Source organism: Oenanthe melanoleuca, chromosome 1A (assembly GCF_029582105.1).
Source record: "Oenanthe melanoleuca isolate GR-GAL-2019-014 chromosome 1A, OMel1.0, whole genome shotgun sequence".
Classification (NCBI taxonomy): domain Eukaryota; kingdom Metazoa; phylum Chordata; class Aves; order Passeriformes; family Muscicapidae; genus Oenanthe; species Oenanthe melanoleuca.
The window spans coordinates 26,624,121-26,630,981 of NC_079334.1; the positions used below are offsets into that span (position 1 = coordinate 26,624,121).

Below are 6,861 nucleotides of genomic sequence, written 5' to 3' on the forward strand. Positions count from 1 at the left end.
AGTAGTTCTGCAAGGTGGCAGTCATCTGAAGTTCATTATAATTTATATCTCAAAGTGTACATACTTACATACTTAACCTGTTCAGTTTGTTTGGCAAGGAGGCTGCAGAGTGGGTAGAAACATCTTCCTCCATTAATACAGCACATGTACACAGTAAAAAGTAATGTCTCAATGTGGATTGACTACTATAGCTTACTTTTAAATTGGAGAGAACAAATTAGATGTTTCTACCTATTTTTCAGCATATCTTACCCAAAATTTTACCAGGTACATGGGTATTACATGACAGGTGTTTTGGAAATGCTTAAAGGAAATATATTTTCTCTTCAAATTTGATAGTACTAATTTAAAGAATAGATAGTATTTTTTCACATTGAAAAGCTTTTAGGTGGCTTGGAAAATAGTCTTTACCTTTAAAAATTTGCTTCTTTTTCAGATATGGAATGAGTTGCACAGCATACTTTAGAGAGATTCTTCAGCTATCATGTTAACATAAAAAATAGCAACTTTAACTTGTATCAAGTCTAAAACATTTTAAATCAGCATAAGGGGGAGCTGCATCTGGGAAATTTTAGCCAAAGTTAATAGTGAAAATACAATCTAAAAAGTTGGTGCAGCCACCATCTAACATCCCCACAGACAACAAAGCCCTGAAGCTTGGTTTTTGGCAGGCACCATTTGTACCACAGTACCACTGTCCTGTTCAGATTCTACAATGCAGTCGGTGCTGGCTTTTCTTGTGAGTGACTGCTGAGCTTGAAGTCTAAGTACATTGATGGTAAGCCTGGTTTTAATGCATTAAGTGTAGCATAAAAACCCCTACAGGAATATGGTATGAAGTAGTAAATCCCTACAGTTACTCTCACAGTTCAGCTTTGGTCTTAACAGATGGATGTGCTGACTTGCCTTAATTTGGCTCTGTGTTTTTCTCCTTTTGCTGTTAGATGTAACTGGCATAGAAGCATAAAGATAGCAGAAACTTACCATATGTTTTGGCTATTTGTTTAAACTCCAGTACAGTTGTTGTGGAGCCACTGAGGTTCTGGGTCTGATTAACATTGCTTAAAGTTCATATTTACAGTCCACTTAAGTTTTGAAAGCTATTTTTCCCAACTATAAAGAAAAAAAATTATTTATTGTGAAGTAATTTCTCTATTACTGATGTAACTGCCTTGCACAAATACAGAATTCTTTAATTGGTTACCTTTAGTTGCTTCCAAAGCAGCCAAACCTATAGAAGCATGACATAACACTTCAGTGTCATTCTTCTTCAGAGCAATAGATTTCTCTGGGAAGCCAAGTCCCTAAACAGTCCTTGGCACAAAATTGTCCTTTATTGTTCTGCACTTGTTACTGTCACACTTTGGGATCAACAGGCATCTTCCAGGCAAGGTAGACAGGGAAAGTAGCATAAGAAAGCACTTAAATGTGCACTTATGTGATGATTGACACTGGAACATACCTGGAGGTGTCACCACAATTAGACCTTAATACAGCAGAGGATCTGCACCTTTGTTTGTTCTTCTTGAAGGAAAAAGGAAGTCATGTTTTGTAGCATCAGGCAGCAGTCAAAGGGATGAATGGAGTGATTTCATTATGAATGAGCTCAAAAGATCTTTCTAATGTTATTACAGTGGGGGGGGGAAAAAAACCCACAAATATGAGGTCTCTGGTCCATATGCCTGTTCAATAATTTGCTTTGTAAAGGTTGGAGCATGGAGCTGTTGTTTTACGGTGTCTTCTGTGAAGCTTTCCAGTACTTGAATGTTTATCCCTAACTGCAAGTTCTGGTTTTCAAAGACCAGAATACCTGCCTCTACCTGAGAAACAGGTAGTTAAAATTTACCTCTTGTCAGTATAAATGCTGACAAAAGCAAAGTTTAGGAATAAAAGTGAAAATGTTGTGAGACTATTGCCATTTCTGGTGGTTAAAAAACTGCTCTAAGCTTGCCTAAAAATGTGAAATATGCTGAAAGGAGAAGCCAAAAATCCTTCCTTTGCAGGACCCTCCCAAATGTCTGGAATTTCTTAGCTTTCCTGAGCGTGAGAAAAAGATTTTTCAAGCATACATTCATCTTTGACATGAAAACACTGAATGCCTTTTAAACTGTCTCATATTTCTGGCTCGAGTTTCCCTAAGTTTGTGATTTCTAATCTCTAATGCCACCCATAAAAATGAGACAAATAGTTTATGTTGCAGTATGCTGAAAAAATTATTTTTCTATATATGTGCATTCAAAAAAGTATCCTAAATTAAGTGGAGGGTCTGGAAAACAGCCTATAATGAAGTATAGATGTATAATTTGCATTCATATGTAACATTCCTCTCACAATAGTTAACATTGTGAAGACTATAAATTCATAGCATTTAAGCAAGTGTTACAGACATGCTCTTGTCTTAGACTGAGCTGATAAGGAAATGTAAAAAAGATTTAAGAAGTATTAATTCAGTCTTGGCAGGTTTCACTATGAAAATGATATTCCCTTTGAGAAATGCAATATAAACTGGAAAGCTTTACTAGAAATAAAATAAGCAGTTGCCTAATAATTATAGCACAGCATAACTATACTTTCTAGAATAAATTATTTATTTTCCACAATCTTGATTAATTTAGAAAAATTAGGTGGCTTTTTGATAACTCTAGTCTTCTCATTAGAAATGTCTGGTTTTGAAGTAGAAAGCAAGAATGCCTTAGTGTAGTGGAGCATATTGCTTCTAGAGCAGTTCCAGAGCTGGCAGCCACTGGGAACACTGCTCTGCCAGTGTCGCCTGACACAGTGAACAGACAGGTGAATAAATGAATACCCAGCACTGCATGGCTGTCCCCAGGCAAGGAGAGAAATCTGTACATTTTGAAACGTCTTAACTGCTGATCTTGTGATAGTTGAAGGCTTATACCAACAAGGACTGAAAACAGAAATGTCAGCTCCTGCTTAATTATTCTGGCAGAAATGAAATGGACAGTTTTCAGGGTAGTTTCCTACACTGAATCATTTCCAAAGCAGAATTATTTTGATATTTATTTCTGTCAAACACAGACAGAAGCCATATTTACCATATATAAGCTATGACTTCAGTGCCACTGTTTCTTGAAGCTTAAGTGGATTTACGTTTTTGTCTATATTTAGCTAGTAACAATTTTGTAAGAAAAACATCTGTGTTAAGAGATCAGTCAGGTTACAAAATGCAGTATCTAAAAGTCAGGACGAGACAAAAAGCATAGAAGCACATGGGCTGTTGAATGCTGATGAGAGACAAATATCCACTAGCATACTTGGATGCCTTGGCTTGAATGGAGTCAACCTGACAAAACATTTGTAAGGTCAAAGAGAACTATTATTCCCACTTCACCAATAGGAAATTGAGTGGGAGAGTTTGTACATAGCTAAGGCACATTTAATTCTTTCATTTAGTTTTGAAACATCAGGTGATTTTGGTTTAGGGACAGTGACCTCTCCCCCTACAGAACAGTTGACAAAATCTTAAACTGAACCACTAGTAATCATGGTTGTTGCCAAAGGGGAGGATCCTGCTCTCTGTCTTGTCCCAGGCCATGCCCTCCTGGTGCCTTTCCTGTGTTGGATCTAGTAGCTGTGCCACCAGATTCTCATGCTGAGCTGGCAGCTGCTGCAATGCCATTGCAAGATGTGATCCAAGTGGAAGGAGGGAAATGCAGGGATGGACAGAGCAGAGCAACATGGACTGTTTTGTGACAACCTGCACATGTCAGGTGTACTAATGTGAAACCACACCCGGAAAACTTTGACTCCTGTATGCAGATGTTACCCTTACTGCAAGCCAGAGATATTGTCTGGCAACAGTCTGGAATGTTTAGAGCAGGGCACCTGCTTTGGCAGAGATACAGGAATGCAAACGGATTGCTACTGCTTCTTACATCCAGCTCTCTGGTGGGTGGTGAAGCTGAGAGATAAGATACAGTGTGGGACTGGGGAAACATCTAACATTATGCATCTCATACAAAATGCATCCATCTAACAGACTGTGCATTAAAAAAAAAAACTACTAACCACATTAAGTGTAATTCCTGTCAGCATAGCATGTGAGGCAATCCTCCTTGTTCATTCAGACCTGGTAAAATCTGAGTCAGCTGAAATACTAAGACCAGTTCTGAGCACTTAAAAATGCAGCTTATTTGGAAAGGCTCCAGAGGCAAGTGATAAAATAATTCAGAGGCCTGGAAAACATAGTCTGTTATGCTGAAATATTTATAGAGAGACATAACAAATTTCAAATATGTAAGAACTACCTATAATAAGGAAGGGAATAAGCTGTTCTGCAGTGCAATGACATGAGGGCTGGATTTAAGTTGAGGCCAAAGAGATGTCAGGGTTAAACTACATATACTAATTTTGTAGTTGTAAAAATAGTCAATAGACTATATGGAATAGATCGCTTAAGGAAGATGCAGAATTTCTGTATTTAAAAGGCTTTAAGGATATATAAACAATAGCCTGTAAAAGCCAAAGTATTTGGCTTAACAACCCCTACATAATTTGTTGACTCTGCTTTCTAAGACTTGTGTATTCATTTTCTTCTATGGTTTACAATGCTAATAATCAGTTCTTACAAAGTGAGAATTGTATCTCTGGCATTCTCTCTCAATTCAGGCCCTTGACAAACTATTGTTTAACTCCCAATTAAATTTTATCATGTGTCAAATTTCATAGTCCATATAAATCACTAAAGTATTATTTCTAAGACTTGCCATCTCATGTCTAAATCAATCCTCTCTGTGCCTCTCTGCTACGGGTCAACCTGTCAACCTCAGCATATGAAAATAGCTACTTTGAGAAAACTCTTCTGTTCTGCAGCCTAACCCCACCACCCTTGGAGATTTCCCCCACCAGCACCCTGGTCCCCTCTCTCTCCCTGCCAGGGTTTCATTCTTCTGCAGGGTTCTCACGACAAACATCTCTCTGAGCTCTTGGCTCAATTAGACCACTTGCTGTCTCTGCCTTTACTTTTTCTTCTTGTTATGTCAATTTCTATACTGAAAATATGGTATCTCTGCCGCTTTCGGGCCCTCAGCCCCCTTGAAAATTTCAAGTTTTTCTTTCTATACAACTTTCTGAAGTTTTTTCATAATTTCCAAACAGCCAGTCACCTTAATAAAGTAAGCCTTTGACACGTTCTTGCCTTTTGCGTTTAAGCCTGTAATCAGACAGTCCTATACACACAAAGACCATAAACAAAGACATGCCAACGTTATCCCACGAGATCTTTAGGACGCCCTGCTGCAGCAGCAGTCCTGTGCCTTGAACCCCCTTGATCCCTCTATGTCGCGCTGCCCGCTGAGTCTCAAGCACAAGAGGAGACCTAAGCTGTTGGGGAAAACAAAGAAAACCCAACAATGACATTCCTTGGCTTCCTGCGCGAGGGAGGCGGTAAAAGCCGACAAATGCAGAAGGAAAAAAACCGAATGACCCCGACGTGATTCGAACACGCAGCCTTCTGATCTGGAGTCAGACGCGCTACCGTTGCGCCACGAGGTCTTGCTGGGCAGGGGCAGCCAGAGCGTTACAACTCGGCCGCCGAAGGACACGGGCAGCGCGCCCCTGTCCCCGGAGGGGCAGGAGGGCATGGATCGGGCCGAGGACCCTGCCCGTCCGCCGCGGCAGCCGCACCCCTGCGCCGGCCCCTCTGCTCCGGCACCGCCTTCCCGCGCAAGCACGTTCCCTCTCCCCACCCACATCCCCGCTAGTGGTGCGCAGCAGCGAGGGCCTTCCGCCCCGCTGCCTGCTGGTGCCGAGCTCGCCTCCCGCGCCGTGGCCGCCCTGCGCAGGCTCGTGGGTCCGAAATCCCGCTGCCGGAGGTCGCCCCTGCCGTCCCTCCGCCCGCAGCGCGGCATTTGTGATCAGCGAACGGGAACGCGTTTATACGGATTTGCGCATAAAAGCAGTTCCGCAAATGTTTCCGACAGGCAGTTCCTCGTTAGTATAGTGGTAAGTATCCCCGCCTGTCACGCGGGAGACCGGGGTTCGATTCCCCGACGGGGAGGCCGCGAGAGTAATTTTTGCTGGCGGCAGGCGGCGCCTTTTGCTGGCGGTGCTTTTTGCCGCTGGCGTCAACGGTTCGCGCGGGGCGGGGGGAAAAAAAAAACAAAAACGCTCTGAAGCGAGTGTCTCCCCGTCGGGGAATCGAACCCCGGTCTCCCGCGTGACAGGCGGGGATACTTACCACTATACTAACGAGGAGTCACAAGCGCCCGCCTCCCCGCGGCGGCCCCTCCCGCGCCGCCGGCGTGAGGGGGTGAGGGTGTGGGTGGGCCCGGCCTCAGGGACAGCGACAGGGACAGCTCCGCACCCACCGGGCACAGGGACAGGGATAGATCACAGGGACAGCTCCGCACCCACCGGGCACAGGGACAGGGATAGATCACAGGGACAGGGATAGATCACAGGGACAGCTCCGCACCCACCGGGCACAGGGACAGGGATAGATCACAGGGACAGCTCCGCACCCCCTGCCCGGCTGCGGCCCCGCCTCACGCGGCCCCGCGGGCAGGGATCCCTGGAAATGGGCGCGGGAGGGAACTGCCCGGCCGGGGCGGGGGGAGCGGAGCAGCGCCGGCAGCTCGGGTGTCTTTGCGTTTGGAGCTGTGCATCTCGCTCACGCAGAGTTTCTTTTTACGGGAACCTGAGAAGTGCTGGAGTCAGCAGCCCTTGAGGTTAAGGAACCGGAGCACCTGCTCCTTACCTACCTAAAAAAGGAACGGGGGAAATGGAAACCTGCTACTTTGAGATTTGAGAGTAAAAGGCCGAAGCACATGGGCTGACCATCTGGCTTGGTGCTGACCCGGTCAGCAGAAACATGGTTGGAAGTTTGTCCACGGTGACATT

At 44.1% G+C, this 6,861-nt stretch overlaps 3 non-coding genes across 3 annotated transcripts; 1 reads left to right on the forward strand and 2 right to left on the reverse strand.

Annotated features, from left to right (window-relative positions):
• Positions 1 to 5,442: 5,442 nt before the first annotated feature.
• Positions 5,443 to 5,514, reverse strand: TRNAW-CCA (transfer RNA tryptophan (anticodon CCA)). Its single transcript has one exon. It is a non-coding gene; the product is annotated as a tRNA-Trp (tRNA).
• Positions 5,515 to 5,947: 433 nt separating this feature from the next.
• On the forward strand, positions 5,948 to 6,019 carry TRNAD-GUC (transfer RNA aspartic acid (anticodon GUC)). Its single transcript has one exon. It is a non-coding gene; the product is annotated as a tRNA-Asp (tRNA).
• Positions 6,020 to 6,144: 125 nt separating this feature from the next.
• Positions 6,145 to 6,216, reverse strand: TRNAD-GUC (transfer RNA aspartic acid (anticodon GUC)). Its single transcript has one exon. It is a non-coding gene; the product is annotated as a tRNA-Asp (tRNA).
• Between the last annotated feature and the right edge of the window lie 645 nt (positions 6,217 to 6,861).